The sequence below is a fragment of the Paroedura picta genome, chromosome 10, assembly GCF_049243985.1.
Source record: "Paroedura picta isolate Pp20150507F chromosome 10, Ppicta_v3.0, whole genome shotgun sequence".
Classification (NCBI taxonomy): Eukaryota; Metazoa; Chordata; class Lepidosauria; order Squamata; family Gekkonidae; genus Paroedura; species Paroedura picta.
This window is the reverse complement of record NC_135378.1, coordinates 13,937,233-13,955,698: the sequence shown is the minus strand read 5'-3', so window position 1 is coordinate 13,955,698 and position 18,466 is coordinate 13,937,233.

The window sequence follows — 18,466 nt, the reverse complement described above, 5'->3', positions numbered from 1 at the left end:
TGCGAGCGGCACCCTAAAACAAGGATTGCTTTGTTCAAAATTAAGTATTCCCAATGGATCTAAACTGTACTGCATATATCTTGCATGTGCACATTATTGTTCTGCTTTCCCAAGGCCGTCACTCATCTGAATGTGAATGGATGAGGGTGGGGGGAATTATATATTCTAATAGCTAAAGCCATCAAATCTGAAGATATTTCATTCTGGCGATTGAAAGTAAAGGTTTGCAGAAAAATCTTAAATCATTAAAAAAACATTTTTTTAAAAAAACAAATTAAAAAATAAAAAGAGCACCTGTAACTTTAAGGAAAGGATGCCCTCAGTTGCTGTTGCTAGGCAGCCATGGCATTTATGACTGATTTTCTAAAGCAAGGGTGCTGTTGATAGTTGTTTGGCTTTGAAGAAGGCCTAATTCAGGCCAGGCCCAGGGCTAGGTTTGCCAGGTCCAGGTTGGGATATTACTGGATATTATGGGATGGAGTCTAAGGAGGGTGGGATTGGTGCAGGGGAGGGGCCACAGCAATTTATAATGCCATAGAGTCCAGCTTCCAAAGCAGCCATTTTCTCAAGGAGAGCAGATCTCTGTTGCCGGGAAATCAGTTGTAATTCTTGAAGATCTCCAGGTACCACCTGGAGGTTGGGAACCCCATGCCTGGAAAAAAAACAGGCTTGATACCTCCTGATTTGAATGGCTCAACTAGGTCTAGCTACCTGCTACTCTTCAAAAGCATGCACTGCATGAAAGCCAATGTGGTGTACCAGTTAAAACTGCAGGGTGATTTCTGGGGGGGCTGGGTTCAATTCCTCACCCTCTTTCCCTTTCCTGAAGTCCCCATGAGCAGTGGTCCCCAACCTTTTTATCACCGGGAACCGGTCAATGCTTGACAATTTTACTGAGGCCTGTGGAGGGGTAGTCTTTTGCCGAGGGATGTCACCACTGTCTGACCCCCTGCTCCACTTGCTTTCCCGCAGGCGCCCCGGACTTCCCACCACCCACTGGGGGCGCTGCCAGCAGCAACTGCGCAGTGCTACGCTGAGGGGGAGCCACAGCCATGGTGGCCGCTGGAAAGCACCAAAGGTGAGCCGGCGGCAGAGTGGCAGGGCAGCCCCCAAGGCAGCAGCCAGGGAGGAGGACGAGGAGGAGATACGGCCCGGTACCAAATGATCCCCGGACCGGGGGTTGGGAACCACTGTCCTATAGCTTCTCCCCTCATCCTTCCCACCTAACAGCCAACCTAGATTATCTGCTCCTCCTTTCCTCTCCCCTCAGCAGCTTCTGCTCTGGGAAACTGTGGCCCGGTTGTGGGGTGCTGGCCCCTGTGCAAGGCTCCTTTGCATGGCAGGGAATCTTGAAGGACTTTCCCCTGGATCTCCTTCCCCACGCAATTCCCTCTTCCCCCCTCCTAGCACCTCCATTTCCCCACCTCATTGTCTCCTTCTCTACCATTCACCAACCTACCTTTCATCTGCCTCCCAGCTTCCGCTATATTTACTTACTAGAAGTAAAGCCCGTTTTTAAAAATGGGCAGAGCAGGGCTGTGGACCTGGCTGGTCCCTTTGGGGGCCTCCTCCCCTTCTCACAGCCCGCACTAACCTGGCTCCAGCTCACTCGCTGTAGCGGGCACTCCCTCCGGTGGCCGTCAGTGCTGCGGGCAGGCCTCGGGGGACACGTGGGCGGCGGCGCGAGAGCAGGCGCAAGCAGGGCTGGACAGAAGCGCATGCATGCGTGTAGGCTAGCTTGACATCCACTCGTGAAAAAGTGTTTGTGGGGGGGAAATATGGGAGGGTTCTGTAAGTTGCATGATTGCAGGGACTACAGTTGCCAGGTCTGCTCTGGGAAATTCCTGGAGATTTTGGGAGGAACTCGAGGGATGTGTCATTTGGGGAGGGGGGAAGAACTGAGCGGGGTTATGATTCCATCCTGTCTCAACTCCGGAGCTGCCCTTTCCTTCAGGGACAGATCTTTGTAGCCTGCAGTTGCAACTCTGGGAGAACTCTAAGCCCCACCTGGAGAATCAGAAGGAAGGGGCCACACAGTGCAGGTAAAAAAATATGATAAACCATGAGAGGGAAAAAGCAGAGTCAAAAATAATAATCATGAGAACTAGCAGAGACTCATTATGCAGGAGAATTGAGGCAGTCATTCATTCTAAAGATTTCTACAAAAATCCCAAATTGAAAGTTTTTATAAGAATTCCATCAGACGTTTGAACATTACAAAAAGTTTTCAAGAAAATTCTTTATCACAATCTACATATATATCAGCATCCAAAAACTCATTGTGAAACGGAATTCTTCCTGGGGCTTGTGAGAAGGCCGTATTTTCACTGTGAGGTATAAGGGCAGAGCTTGCAAGTAGCATGGTCAGGTTTGCTGGCACACTGAACCAACTGGACAGGCCTGTGGTAAAACAATAAGGAATATTTCAGATCCTTCACACGCAGGGGCCAGTTCAGTGAAATGCAGCATCGAGACCCGCAGATGCACCCTCCAAAAATCACGACCAGGGGTCTCCAACCTCTCTGAGTCTGTGGGCATTTTTGGAATTTTGACGCAGCACAATGGACACAGCAACAAAGTGGCTGCCACAAAATGGCTGCTGAACAAGGAGGAACCAGTCACCAAAATGGCCACGGCAGCTTCCTTTCAGTCACACAGTGCTGGCAGTTTCCTGAGTTTGTCTTGATTTAGAAATTACCATAATCCTTATGCTTTCTGTATTCTGCAGCTGGAAGGATCCAGAAATGAACACGGGCAAAATCTAATGAGCTTCTTAGGCAGGGATTGTGCTACTTCATGCAAATGTTTAGTTCGTTTTCTTTCAGCAGCCATCCCCTGTCCACTCCACACTGCCTACTTTTGAAACATCACAGGTTCAAAACAGGTTTGACATGATGCAGAAGAGAGGGCTGTTCTAAAGCCCCAATGGAACTCTTTCATGGTCCTTCAAACCTTGGCTACTGTCCCACGACCTTCATAGCTGCAGGCCCTGCAGGATTTTCCATCTTTCCGCAGGGCCTGCAAAACGGAGCTCTTCCGCCGGGTCGTTGGTTGAGGCCGGGCAACATGGAAAATCAGGGCCCCCCATAGAATTGGAGCACCAGTAGAGAATGCCAACAGCGCCCTCTTTCTCCCTCCCCTCCAGTATGTCGGGGTTGGGATAGTTGTTTATTATTGGGTTTTTTCTGCCACATCTTTGTCTTGTCTTGTTGGATTGTGCATGGGGATTTATAGGGGTTTTTATTGGGGTTAATTTGTAACTCGTCTCGAGCCTACGAGGACAGGCGAGTAATCAATACAACAACAATAACAACAACAACAATATTCTGTGCCCCTTTTCTCTGCAGTGCCCACAAATCACAAAACCAGCTTGAACGGCTGAGGTCTAGACCTCACCTGAAACGAGTCGACAAGGAGTATCAGAAGCATCGTAGCAAATTACCTATAATTCTCTTTGCACGTCAGGCTGATCTTTCGGTTTTCCAGGACGCTTTTCAGCGTTTTTATGGACGGCCCCGCACAGGATTCACTGGGGGAAATAGATAACATTGCTGTTCAGCTCTTTCGGATGATGTTTGCAATCTGTGCACAAGCAAGTTTAACTCTTTCAAAACCAAGTCACGAAAATCACACCTCAAAAGAAATCAAATAAGACTCAATTCCTCAAGTCGCTGGAATTGGAGTACTGCTGGGGAAAGTGAAATGCTATGTTAGAGTGTCAGAAATTAGAAATCCTGTGGTTTCTGCCATTATTTAGGAGGTTGATGTTTATGTAACTAGGATACGTAGGGGTTCATCCCTGCCCAGGAGGTGGAGGCAGCTTGTCTCCTTTGTTGTAGTTTATGACCCTGATGTTCTTCCCTGCATTTCCGTTCCGCCCACCGCTCTTCCTCACTCTCAGCAACCCAGTTGCTCCGTTCCTTTTCCTCCTCCCTTGAAGCCAATTCCCATGTTAAGACTGTCTGATGTTTCGCCACCCTCGCTGGAGTCCCACGGCAGGGGGAACAGGATTTGAGATATATGCCAAGACCTTTGTCCACAGTCCCAGTTTCATCCGTGCCTTGACTAGAGGACTTTCTTACTTAATAAAGAAATCCTTGACTATTCGCCAATAGTTCAGTTTCTAAATAACTGGATGCCTCACATAGAGAGCCCTCTACTGGCAAGAAGCAGAAGCTGCAACCAACCAAATAATTTCTCAAATTCAATTAAACCCCCACATGTTTTAGGACAGTGGTCCCCAACCTTTTTATCACTGGGGACTCAACGCCAGGGACCATTCACCGGGGACTACTCAACGCCTTTTACTGAGGCCGGGGGGGTAGTTTACTCCTCTACTCTCAACCACTGCCCTAATGCTCTCTGATCGCTATGGTAATGTTTAAACATCCCTTCAAAATAAGATACAGACACGCCACAACAATGAAGTGTGTTGTAAAGGGCTGGGGGGGATGAAGTAAAGGGCCGGGGGGGGGGGAGAAGGCGTCCTTCGGGGCCCACCTCCAATTAGTTGAAGGACCACATGTGGTCCGCGGCCCACAGGTTGGGGATCGCTATTTTAGGAGATTTAGAATCATTTGATTTTGTTGTACTTGTTTTTAATGCCAGGTTGTTGTCCATAGTCAAACAGGTTTTTGAAACATTACAATCGCGTAAACAGGTGATATTGGGATGGCACATCATACCACTTTCAGCCTTCTGGACATACCTATACTAAATTGCATCACATAAAATTAACCTTTATTCTTATAACCCCGCCCTTCCCTCTGCAGCCCAGGGCAGGGAACAAGGAGTCCCAAACAATCCACTGTAACATGTACAGGTTAAAACAATCATAGATAGGAAATAATTTTGGTTTTAAAAACATCAAACACCGCTTATTTACTATTAAAATTTATATCCTAAGGGTGTTCCATGCTGAAGCCCTTCTTCTATTAGGACGGATGGATTTCCAGATAGAGTTTCAGGGAGGGAGGGGAGCATCTGTTGATCTTATTTCCCAGCCTCAACCAGAGGCCTGGCAGAACAGCTGTACAGCCAGCTGGCAGTGGCTCATGGGAACTGTAGTCCATGGACATCTGGAGAGCCGCAGTTGGGCTGCCCCTGCCATAGGTTTTTCAAGACAAGAGACTGTTGGAGGTGGTTGGCCATAGTCTGGCTCTTTCTCATGACCCTGGTCTTCCTTCATGGTGTCCCTTCTAAATACTAACTGGGTTGACCCTGCATAGCTTCCATGAACTGAAAGGATCAGGTTAGCCTTGGCTATATAAATGAGGGCTTAATGGAGTTACACTGGTTTAATAACCATTCTTTCTTTTTGTGGACCCTTGCAGATTTGGAAGAGAGGATATATGTGTATATGTGTATCAAGCGTTCTTGAGGCCTTGCAGTAGCGACTCCCTGGGACACATATCTTCTGGTCCACCATAGCGGAGCGAAGAGCTTGGTTCGGGGCGCGGTCAATCGGACTGTGCGAAAAATTAACAAAGCTGTGTCCAGATGGATCCAGAATTGGGGTTATGTGATAGTTGAACACAGGGACATTGTTAGTTCGACTCCTGCACTTTACAGGGTTGATGGAGTACATCTGTCCACTTGGGGTTTAGATCTGTAGCTTCACGGGGTAAAGGCCCAGCTTCAGGGCTGGATATATGGCACTAATTTGTTGGCGGGAATGACAAACTAGTAGTGCCTGCATTCTAGTGGAGCCTAGGGCACAGGCAGAGAGCCTAAGGGACAGATTCGAACAGGGGTTCGAACAAAATTGGTAGGCCTTGTTACTGAGGAGCTCGATGGGAGCTAGGCCAACCTGGCTGGGAAGACTGGAAGCTAAGAGCCAGGTGGCCTGCATGTCCAGAGGAGATTTGCGCCTCTCTCTGATATGCCAGGCGATAACACCTCATGATTTGAGGGCTATGCAGCAGTAGAGGAGGAACTGTGCTCCCTTGGGGAGCAGCCCCCAGGGAGTAGCCAGGTGGGAGCGGAAGAAATCTGCTTAGTCAGGCTGTTTTCTGGCCCGTGCCTAGTTTGTATGCCAACAAGTATTTGTTCAGGCTTAATAAAGCTGTGGCCATGTTGAAGCCATGTATGGTATAAGTGTCCTCTGTCCTGCCCCAACAGACCTGCCTGCACGTCAAATACATTCTGAGCGATTTCTAATCTCCCAGGGTTTCTGGAAATCCTACGGTGGTTTGTGGTTGGCCCTTCCTGCCTGTTTCTCCCTCTTGTGCTTCGTGGGTCCACGTGGGGGGCCTGCTGCTGCCTCCAGCCAGTGGGGATGAGGAGCCCGGCTCCTGTCCTTGCATGGAGGCAGAATTCAGAACCCCGATTTGGTATTCAGGCGGGAAAAATGCTTAACAACATGCATTTGGGGTCTAATACAAATTGACAGTTAAACAGTTTGCCCCTTATCATGACCTTTTATCCTTTGATTGATCTATAATTCTACCACATATGAAAAAGGGATCCGATATCATCTTGAGATTTCCAACATATGCCATCGGTTTGTTTAGACTTTTTTGGGTTTCTCAATTACTGGCTCTGTCAGCTTTTCTCGACTTATGTACCATTTAAGACACCCCGGAAGTGGGATCTCGGGGTTCCGGTTGGAGGCGGGCTTAACTGCCACTGTTCAGGGATGCCAGCCTCCAGGAGGGACCTGGAGAGCCCCCAGAGAAACAGCTCCTCTCCAGACTGCAGAGATCGGTTCCCCTGGACCGAAGGGCTGCTTGGGGGCTGCGTCTCTGTGGCATGGTGCCCCAGGGAGGATCAGGGATGCGAGCTGTGGCAGGGCAGGCCTCAGTTTCTGTATGTGTCTTTGTGTGTGCACGTGTGTGTGTGTGTGTGTGTGAGAGAGAGAGAGAGAGAGAGAGGGAGAGAGAAAGAGAAGGCAGCTGACTCCAGCCCCCCTCAGGCCTGCTGTGAAGGAGCCTCTAACAGCCCCTGACTGAGGGGAGGGAGGCATTTCCAGGAGTCTGTGGGGCAACTTGTGCTTTCTTTTTTGGGGGGGGGAGTATATATATGAGGCGCTGGTAAATCCAGCTTTTATTTCATTAGACTTGTAAGATCCGCCTTGACTTCTATGCCTGTTCTCCAGGCCCCTGATTACGCTCGGAGGTTTTTTGTGGGTACAGATGGCTCTGACCTGGGTCTCGGGGTGCTTTTGATGCAGGAATGGGAAGGGACGAAGCACCCCATCGCCTACCGCAGCAGAAAGCTCATTCCCAGGGAAAAGAACTGGTCATCGGTGCAGAAAGAGTGTCTTGCCATTGTGTGGGCTCTAGACAAACGGAGGCCATAACTTTGGGGCCAGGAGTTCTCACTACTGGCAGATCAGTCCTCTCTTCAGTGGTACCCCCTAAAATCTAAAACCCTAAACTAACTAAACTAAACAAGCATGAAGGACATTTGAGAAATAGAACACATAGGATAGGACAACAGTAATCAGCTTGTAGCTCTAGGTCTTTAGATATCCCTCAAATATTAGTGGGAAGATAAGTAGAAAAAGGTATAAAGAGGGGCTGTGTGGTCCTGAAAATGTTTGTTCCCTTGCAGATTTATACAGATCCACATGTGGACATTTTTTCCATCGGGGGACATGCCCCCACATCAATCGTCTTTATAAAATTAATACTCCTTTTCACTGAAAGAAACACGCACTCTTCTTGAGTTGGCAAAGGTTAGCACAAAACGTTCTTTCATCAGCAACATGGCGAAGGTGTTGCTCAAAGTCTATCCACAGCCCCACAGCTTTGGCAGTTCAGATCTGGCAGATATATTAGCCAGCCAAGTGAGCAACCGTTGAAAGAGCACTCATTGAGAGAATTTCAGAGAATCAAGCCTGACCTTACATACACACACAGAAGGTTGCTCCCCTAGTATGTATTTAAGAGGCATAGGCTGACTCCCAGTTACACAGGAGACCCTCTTCAATAGATTCGGAATAGATTCAATAGATTTGGAAGTAAATTCCACTCACGTCAAGAGGGACAGACTCTTGAGTAAACGTTGCAGTGCCAGTTACAATCCTTTTACTACATAAACTGGCAGGAGGGCTGGGAACAGGGAGACGGGCAGGGGAACACATTGATTCCAGCCGAAAACCAGAAGTGGCATGGGTAGCTCTAAGAATGGCTGGAAACTTTGTGGGAACATCATAGAGTTTCCATCTTTTTACCAGGAAGGGCACGATGCCGCAGCTGGTGCCCGGATTTCTGATTCCCCCCACGCCTGCTCTGCGTGACTCCGGGCACTGGAAGCAAGGGGCAAGTGGTCTCCCCAGTGATCTCTTCCCCAGAAGTGCCGCACAGAATTTCCAAGCCACCCTCACAGGCTTCTCATCTACCTAAATCCACCTTTAGAGAGAGGCAAGAAGAGAACAGGATATTCGTAAATCTAAATTCTTCAAGTGGAAAAGTGAAATCCTTTGAGTAGCATGGTCTGCGCATAAAGGCAATGGGAATGCACCTTGGGCCTGCACATTCTCTCTCCTCTGTTTATGGCTCAGCAGTGAAAGACTCCTAGTTTGCAGGATTCTCATTCCATATGAGGCACAAATCATGGCCCTACACACTAGAAAGAAACCGCTTTGCAACCAGGAAAGCAATGGGCGCTAGGAGCCAGGGGACACCGGCAGGTGCAGATCTCTCTCTCTCTCTCTTTCTCTCTCTCTCTCCCCCCCCCCCCATGCAAGGAGAGGCGGCAGGAGGCATAGCAGGTAATCTGGGCTCTTTGGCAATTTGGGGAAGCTCTCTCTGTGACTGTCTCTCACTCCTTTGCAGCAGGAGCCATAGGAAGTAATCAGGGTTCGTTTGTAGCAGGGAACCAGGGCCCATGAGTGGTTTGGCAGGGTACTCTTTCTCTCTATATATCTCCCTCTCTTGCGCTGGGTCCTGCTGGAGGGAGGGCGGGAGCCAATCGGTGCAGGCAGCTTTGCTGACCGCACCCTGATTGGCCCTATTCCAACTCGGACACCCCAGACACATTCCACCCCCCAGGCTTTTTCACAAATATTAAGAGGAACAATGGATAAGGATATAAGGTGCTGGTAAAACTTTATTGAAGTTTACATGGAACAGAAGTTTACATGGAACAGAAAAAAAGAGAGAAGAAAAAATATATAAAATTTAGAATATAATCCATAGAATATAATCCACTGTTCGGGGATGCCAGCTTCCAGGAGGGACCTGGAGAGCCCTCATAAAAAGCTCCTCTCCAGACTGCAGAGATCGGTTCCCCTGGACCGAAGGGCTGCTTGGGAGCTGGGTCTCTGTGGCATGGTGCCCCAGGGAGGATCAGGGATGCGAGCTGTGGCAGGGCAGGCCTCAGTTTGTGTATGTGTCTTTGCCAGTTTGGTGTAGTGGTTAGGAGTGCGGACTTCTAATCTGGCATGCCGGGTTTGATTCTGCACTCCCCCACATGCAGCCAGCTGGGTGACCTTGGGCTCGTCACGGCACTGATAAAACTATTCTGACCGAGCAGTGATATCAGGGCTCTCTCAGCCTCACCCACCCCACAGGGTGTCTGTTGTGGGGAGAGGAATGGGAAGGTGACTGTAAGCCGCTTTGAGACTCCTTCGGGTAGGGAAAAGCGGCATATAAGAACCAACTCTTCTTCTTCTTCTTCTTCTTCTTCTTCTTCTTCTTCTTCTTCTTCTTCTTTGTGTGTGCACGTGTGTTTGTGTGTGTGTGTGTGTGTGTGTGTGAGAGAGAGAGAGAGAGAGAGAAAGAGAGAGAGGACAGCTGACTAACAGCCCCTGACTGATAGGAGGGAGGCGTTTCCAGGAGTCTGTGGGGGGACTTGTGCTTTCTTTTCAGGGGGGGGGTACTTGTTGCAGATGGGAATACATGGCTGCCTGGTATGAGCTAGCAGGCTAAAGTGTGAGAAGACCTGGGCCATGTGCTTCAAAGCCTGCAAGGTGTCAAGGGCAGACAAAACTCAGAAACAGGCTTCTATAGAAGGAAAGCTTTAACTGGAAGTAGATCTGAACACTTTAACATTCGAAGTCAAGACTGTTCGATATCGGGGATGCAAGCAGTTATCAATACAATTCTCCCACCAAAACCAGGCCGGTCAGGCCGGCAGCCCAGGCTGCAGATAAGATGCTTACAGGAACACTGGCAACAATGTATCACAGCAGGGAGAACATGCAGTGTGAAAGCGAGGGGATCAAAGGAGGGGGGGATCAAAGAGATACTACAGAGTCATAAGCATTTTGGTTACCTGGGAAAGGTAACAAGGGCAAAGCACACAAGATGGAGTCTCTTAGGTTCACTGAAATCAAACATGGCAGAGAGCAGAAGCTGATCCTGACACAAGGGGCGGGGGGGGGGGGGGCTTCCAGCACTAAAGAAACTGCAAAGGGAAAACTGGGATGTCTGTGAGAGGAAGACTCCTTCCCTTATTGGCTAATCCAAGGACGGTGGGCTGCCCTATCTGGCCGTACCCAGCAACAACATTATGTCAAGTAACCAAATAAGACTTTCTTCTGTAGCCAGTTGAGCACATGTGATATGCTTTACCTTTCTAATGGAAATTAACATTGGTGGTGTTAAATCTTTATATTAAGGTAGGTTATCTAAGGATCTCAACATATTTTTGTTTACAATTTACTTAAAAGTGACAGGGTGTGCTTAACTGGCTGCAGATGAAAGTATTATTTGGAGGGGGAAGACAATTGGGGACTGCCCCAAGATCAAGAAAAAGGCTAGGAATGCGCACGATAAACTACAGGGTCATATGTAGCCTGTCTTGCTTATCAGGGCTGGCTGTTTTGCAGGCAGAGGAGGAATAAGGGGAGCAGACATCCTTGGCTGAGATAATCTAGGGCCGTATGCATCATTTCTGCCTACAGTCCATGTCTGCAGCAGCCAAGGCACAGAGCACGTTCCATTCTGCAGCATGTATCACCATATGGCATAATTACACACAGGAAACGTATAATCATACAAGATACATAACTGAGTTGATATATCGAGTATAAAACAGGACTGAACAATCAATTTAAATACGGATGTCTAAATTTTGGATTTCCTCAATTGCAGCTGGGGGAAATCCAAAGGACTCCTTCACATCTCCCTGGAAAGCACGATGCTCACATTCCTATGGCAGGTGCAAAGGCATTTGGTGGGCTGGACCCATATTGTATCCAGTGAAGGCATTTGGTGGGATGCAGAAGAGTCTGGCCTTCTCTGCCCCCAGGTCCCTGATTTTCTAGGTGAGGCCAGTCTGGCTCCAAGCCCCCAGCTGTACAATTGTATATGAATCTGGCTCCTTGCAGACAATGTGCTGGTGCATGAAGAAGTTGTGCCATGTGCTTTCCCCCAAGCCGCGAGGCCCTAGGATCAAGGATAAGGAAAGCACTGAAGGGGTCCTTCTCCTAGCCCCTTCAAGGCATCATTGGGCAGAAGGGGCAGAAGGTGGATCATTTGAGCCACACCTCTCCTACCCTGCTTTTCACTACCCAAAGGACTCCCCAAGAGGCTTACAAGCACCTTTCCCTTCCTCTCCCCACAACAGATACCCTGCGAGGCTGTGAGTGCTCTGAGAGAACATTGGGAAATAAGCAGCTGTCACTCTATCATGAGAATATTACAGAATATTACAGAATATTACAGTGTTCTCTACATCACTCTATCATGAGAATATTACAGTGTTCTCTACATTGGTGTGGCACCAAAACCAAATTTCAAAACATTGCTTTATACTACAAGAGAGCCAGTTTGGTGTAGTGGTTAGGAGTACAGACTTCTAATCTGGCATGCCGGGTTCGATTCTGCGCTCCCCCACATGCAGCCAGCTGGGTGACCTTGGGCTCGCCACGGCACTGATAAAACTGTTCTGACCAAGCAGTGATATCAGGGCTCTCTCGGCCTCACCCACCCCACAGGGTGTCTGTTGTGGGGAGAGGAAAGGGAAGGCCACCGTAAGCCACTTTGAGCCTCCTTCGGGTAGGGAAAAGCGGCATATAAGAACCAACTCTTCTTCTTCTTCAAATCAGTTTTTCATGCAAATAATCCAGGAATCTGGATGGAGTTATTGGACAACCTTTTTCGGATCAGACGTCTTTCTGTGCAAACATTTTCTTTTGGCTCTGATTAAAGCAGCCTATTCACCAATTAATTGTTCCATGAGATTTGCAAATGAGAACAAATACACCCTTTGTTTTTGGATAAAGCATGCCAGTTTCACAGGAAGTATCATCTTGGAAGAGGCATTTCTCTTCTATTACACAGAAAGGAATTGCATGTCACCGAGGCGTCAACTCTCTGGAAGAAAACAGCATGTCCTTTTGGCAGAGGCTTATTGGGAGGTTGTTTACTACGTGATGTGGCTTCTCTTCATTATATGAAAACTTTCAGTTGCCCGTTTCCACCCATGTCTTTACTAAAATAAAACAGTATTTTCTCCAGGCCTGTTGGCAACCGTAGCTTGTCATCAGTACTTTTTAAACGTACCTCCCTATTAAAAATCCTCCGGCCCTCGCCACTTCCTGGCCACTGCAGGCCTCCAGGTGGAGCAGCGGGGGGGGGGGCGGTGGAGATGCGCTTTGTTTCCTTTTGAATCTGGACATTCTAGCCAGTGGCTTCTCTGAGCCATCCAAGGATGGAGAAACTAAGGCATTTTCTACCTGGAGAGGTGATTCTGTACTTAATAAGGTTTGCAATTTCAGAAGAGAGGAATGCCTTTGTCTTCTGTGGTCTTTTAGTGTGTGTAGTGTGTGTGTGTGTGTGTGTGTTTGTGTGTGTGTGTGTAGAGGGGAATGATACGCAGCCCTCCATCTCCATCCCAAGCAGCTCTTTCTTCCAGGGGAAGAGCCCTTTGCTGTACTTCCAGGGCATCCCTAAGTCCCACCTGGAATGAGCCCGGTTGGCAGATTTGTGTTCTGAAATGGCTGCTCTGGGTCTGCAGTTTAAAATGGCCCCCAGTGGGTGGGAAGGCTGTGACTGCCTACGTTTCCCAGGAGACCGAGGGAAGGGAGAGGGTCACATGGCCCAATGAGAATGGAGGAGTCAGGCTCCATCGGGGAGGAGCTTGTGGGTATTTAGGCTCCAGACCTCCAGGGAGGGGGCAGTCTCTCCAGGAGCTCCAAGTGAGAAGGTGGCATCTCTCTTCAGGGAGAAGGCCCTGCTGGCTATTGATTAATCCTTTCACAAACCCGGGTTTTGAATAGGAACAAATGCCTGGTGCTCCGGACCACCTATTCTCCCCCCTTGGGTAGTACTAGTGCATGGGGAAGGCCCAGAAGAGGGAGACCAGGCGAAACCGGGTGGATGCCAGCTCTCCTGGTGGGACCCAAAGATTTCTGCTTTTGACGACAAAACACCAAGAACCTGGCCGAGGGGCCTCACTGTCCGTGCCAGTCAGTGAGTGGAGGCAGTGGGGCAGGAGAGAGAGGCCCCACCAGGGAAAGAGAGCTGCCCTGCCACAGCTCCCATCCCTGATCCTCCCTGGGGCACCATGCCACAGAGACCCAGCTCCCAAGCAGCCCTTCGGTCCAGGGGAACCGATCTCTGCAGTCTGGAGAGGAGCTGTTTCTCTGGGGGCTCTCCAGGTCCCTCCTGGAGGCTGGCATCCCTGAACAGTGGCAGTTAAGCCCGCCTCCAACCGGAACCCCGAGATCCCACTTCTGGGGTGTCTTGAAGCCTGATGAATAGTTCAGGGCTTTCTCAATGGTAAAAAGCTGTCATAGAGCCAGTAATTGAGAAACCCGAAAATGTCTAAACTAACTGATGGCAAATGTTGGATATCTCAAGACTATATCGGATACTTTTTCATATGTGGTGGAATTGTATATCCATCAAAAAAAATTAGTTAAAAGGAGGATTTTCAAAAACATTGTGAGAGTATTTCTCAAGAATTCTTTATGTAAATATTCTGAATTTTAATAAGAACAAGAACATATATTGAGGAAAAAACACTAAAACAGCCATCAATATGGGGGGGGGGGGTTAGCCCTTGGTTGACCTCCATTTTCAGGAGATTTTCAGGCTGTACCTGGAGGTTGGTGACCCCTGAGCCAGGAACAACCTTGAGGTTTGGAGGCGGGGCCTCAAAAGTCCAGGGGTGGGCAGGAGCTTTTGGCATGTAGCCAGCCCCCAGGAAGGCCCCTGTGCAGGTGTTTACTGATAAATGGCAAACTGTTTCATTGTGAGTTTGTATTAGACCCCAAATGCATGTCGTTAAGCATTTTACCCACCTGAATACCTAATCAGGGTTCTGATTTCTCCTTTCCTGCAACTACAGGAGCAAGACTCCTCATCTCAGCCGGCTGAAGGCAGCAGCAGCCCCCCCCCCCCCATGGACTCATGAAGCACAAGACGGAGAGAAGAAGCAGGCATGGCTAAACTGACCATTACGCCAACCACAGACCGCCAGCGGATTTTCAAAAACACTGGTTGGGGAAGCTTGGTTTCTTTAGCCTGGAGAGGAGACGACAGAGAGGGGATTTAAAAGTATTTAAAAGGCTGCCATATAGAGGATGGAGCAGAGTTGTTCTCTCTTGCCCCGGGGGGACGGACCAGAACAGATGGGATGAAATTGATTCATAAGAAATGCCGTCTAAACATCCGGAAGAAGTTCCTGACAGAGCGGTTTCTCAGTGGAACAGGCTTCCTCGGGAGATGGTAGGTTCTCCATTTTTGGAATTTTAAAAAAAGAGGCTAGATAGCCATCTGACAGAGAGGCTGATTCTGCGAAGGCTCAAGGGGGTGGCAGGTTACAGTGGATGAGCAATAGGGTTGTGAGTGTCCTGCATAGTGCAGGGGGTTGAACTAGATGACCCATGAGGACCCTTCAAACTCTATTATTCTGTTTCTATGACTGGGAGATTAGAAATATCTCAAAAATTATTTATGTATTTAAACATTTTGAATAACAAGAAAGAAACAAAAAAAAAATCTAAAACAGCCCTCTGTGGGGGTGGGGGTAACATCCTGTTTTTTAATTTTGCGGGTCCTTGTTAGGGGACTCCTGCATTTCTCCTTCGAACATATCTCAGCATGGATCTAGAATATAAAGAAATGCAGAAATGGTGTAAATAACCAGCATAAATAAATGAGGGTTGAGCCTGACACCCGAATATATGGCTTTGGCAAGATGTCCTGTTCTGACTTGAGAGAAAATAACTCCTGTCTCCGTATGGTTGTCACTCTCATGCTCCCAAGGACCATAAGCCAAAATGAGGTGGATAAAGAAAAAAACAATGAAAAGCTGGCAGCAGATACAACAGGAAGAAAAAAGAGCAGAGTGGCTCAGTTATATGCAATAGATATCTAAGAAAAAAGAAAAATGAAAAGAATCTCAAGGAAATGGGCCAACCACAGACCTGGAGGATTTTCAGAAACACTGGGAGATTTAAAATATCTCAATATTTTTTATTAAAAATAAAAATCAAGGTAACATTTTTATTTATATGGCGGACATTTCCACGTCTTGTCTCTGCCTGGCCCTTCTGTGTATGATGAATCCCATGATGCATCTAGAATATAAGGAAATGCAGAAACAATGTAAATAAACAGCATAAATAAATGAGGGTTCAGCGTGACACCCGAGGACATGACTTTGGCAAAATGTCCTGACTTGAGAGAAAATAACTTCCGTCTCCATATGCTTGTTACTCTCATTCTCCCAAGGACCATAAGCCCAGAAGCTCTTGGTCTCATGCAAACAACGGCCAGCTATGCTGAAACCAACAAAGGACTGATCAGTTTATGTAGTAAAAGGATTGTAATTGGCACTGCTATGTTTACTCAAGAGTAAGTCCCTGTTGACGTGAGTGGAATTTCCTTCCAAATCTATTGAAGAGGGTCTAATGTGAAACTGGTAGTCAGCCTAGACCTCTTAAATACACCCTGAGGGAGCAAAATTTTGTGTGTGTAAGGTCAGGCTTGATTCTTTGAAATTCTCTCATGCTGTTTCAATGGTTGCTCACTTGGCTGGCTAATATGTCTGCCAGATCTGAACTGCCAAAGCTGTGGGGCTGTGGATAGACTTCGAGCAACACTTTCGTCATGTTGCTGATGAAAGAACGTTTTGTGCTAACCTTTGCCCACTCAAGAAGAATGCGTGAATTCAGCCTGAGAAGGAAGGAAGGAACGCTGGATATACTCACCACAGATTTGCTTTCCATCAACAGGTGAAAAGATACTATAAGAAAGATGGGTGTGTTTAATGGTCCCCCAGGATAAAAGAGGTCCAAATTTTTATCCTTATACATCTGCAAGGGAACAAACATTTTCAGGACCACACATCCCCTCTTTATATCTTTTTCTTCTCACTAATATTTGAGGGATATCTGAAGGCCTAGGGGCTTTATGCACCGGGATCTTTGTTGCAAATTGGTCATTGAATGAAAAATCGCCATTTAAAGTAGTGGAATTCGTCGTTATGCATACCTGCCTTTGTAGTGGAATCCAGTTGCGTTTTGTAGCGTTTCCCACAAGCTTCCGGTCTCGGCAGAAATCGCTAGAAAGGAAGCGCTATTGCCAAGCTCGTCCCGCCCCTGGCCGTCAAGCAGCCAATGGGCAGCCGTTAGCATTCTCCCAAACAGCCCCTTTCCCTTTAAGAAAGGTTTTTTTTAAATAAAAAACACACCCATAGCAACAAATCTGGGTAGATTCGTTGCAACGGAGACCCATCCAGCTGCCTGGTGTGTTTGAGCTGTCGTTTGATCGTTGCCACGCTTCCTCCGAGTGAAACCCCCCCCCCTCTTGCGGGCCTGATTTTCGGCTGAATTAATGTGTAAAAAATAAAGGGACTTTATTTCAGCAAACGGGCTTTTCTGTGGTTTGTGCTTAGTGACTAAAGGGGAAGGACTGAAGCCAGGGAAGCCTCTAAACAGAAGAGGCTGGCTGGTGCGTTTATCCCCGCTCGCTCGGAGAAAAAAAAATGGCGATCGCTTCGCCGGAAGATCAGAGAAGACAGCCAGGGGGAGGGACTTTGTAGAAACCGCAACAATGTTAACGCACAGGTCTTTTTCGCTACTGTTGCAGATTGGTTGCAGGAGTGTATCGCTTTCTGGAGGGTGAATCCACTTTTGGGGATTTCCCTGAAAGCGCTACAAGGAAGCGCTTTTTGCAGATTGGTTTCAGGTGTGTGGCAGATTGTCGGCGACGTCGTGCGTTATGGCAAATCAGTAGCGTTTTCAATTAGTAACCATTGTGCGATTTTGAAGGCGTGCAAAAAGCCCCCTAGAGCTACAAGCTGATTAATGTTGTCCTAATATGTCTGCCAGATCTGGACTGCCAAAGCTGTGGTGATGTGGATAAACCTCGAGCAACACCTGATGAAAGAACGTTTTGTGCTAACCTTTGCCAACTCAAGAAGAATGTGTGAATTCAGCCTGAGAAGGAAGGAATGAATGAATGCAGAAAATACCACCGATTTAATTTCTATCAGTAACTGAAGCAATATCACAAAGAAGATTGCTATGGGGACTCTTCCCCCGACTGAAAATATATTTATATGAGGATCTGTGTAAATCTGCAAGGGAACAAACATTTTCAGGACCACACAGCCCCTCTTTATACCTTTTTCTACTTATCTTCCCACTAATATTTGAGGGATATCTGAAGACCTAGAGCTACAAGCTGATTACTGTTGTCCTATCCTATGTGCTATTTCTCAAATGTCCTTCATGCTTGTTAGTTTAGGTTTTTACATTTTAGGGGGTACTTCTCACTGGCGTACCTACTAATAACGGGCTAAATCTCTTCCAGTATCCTCCCTGGATCCTCCACCCTATGTTGGTTCAGTAGCTATATTTACCGGTATCTGGTTTTCAGTCCAATGGTGTGTTTATTAGTAGCCAAGCCTACTCACCTCTCTCGCATTTTAAATGTCTGAACATTTGTGGTGGAACCAGCTGCCTGCTTGCCAGATGCCAAGCCAGTGGGCCCTGTTCCAGCCCTCCACCCTTTCCCTGGGTGGGGCCTATCTCTTCCGGTCTGTCTCTGCCACCACTCAATGAATGCAGTACCCCTTCCCGAGGGACAGTGTATACTTGAATTAAAACCATCAATCTCCAGGTCCCGCCTGGAGAGTTGGCAATCACCCAATTTTGCCTGGTTTTCTTCCCCTGGGCCCTCTCAACGCACTAATAGTACCCAAGTGATCTGGGTCTGCTAGGATCACATGACTCAGAATAGAGGCCCTCCAAGTTTCAGAATCATGGGCCTAAGGCCTCAGACCAAAGGGAACACAGAATTCTGTGAAGTGCCAGCAGATCACAAGAGGATGTCAAGAGACAGAGCAACATTGGTCTGCTAGCAAAACTGTGGGGTTGCCAGCCACCAGGCAGTGGCTGGACATTCTGTGATATCACAATTGATCTCAAGAGGATGTCAAGAGACAGAAGCAAGAGAGATAGCAAAACTGTGGGGTTGCCAGCCTCCAGGCATTGGCTGGACATTCTGTGATATCACAATTGATATCCAGGTGACAAATCAGTTCCTCTGGAGAAAATGGC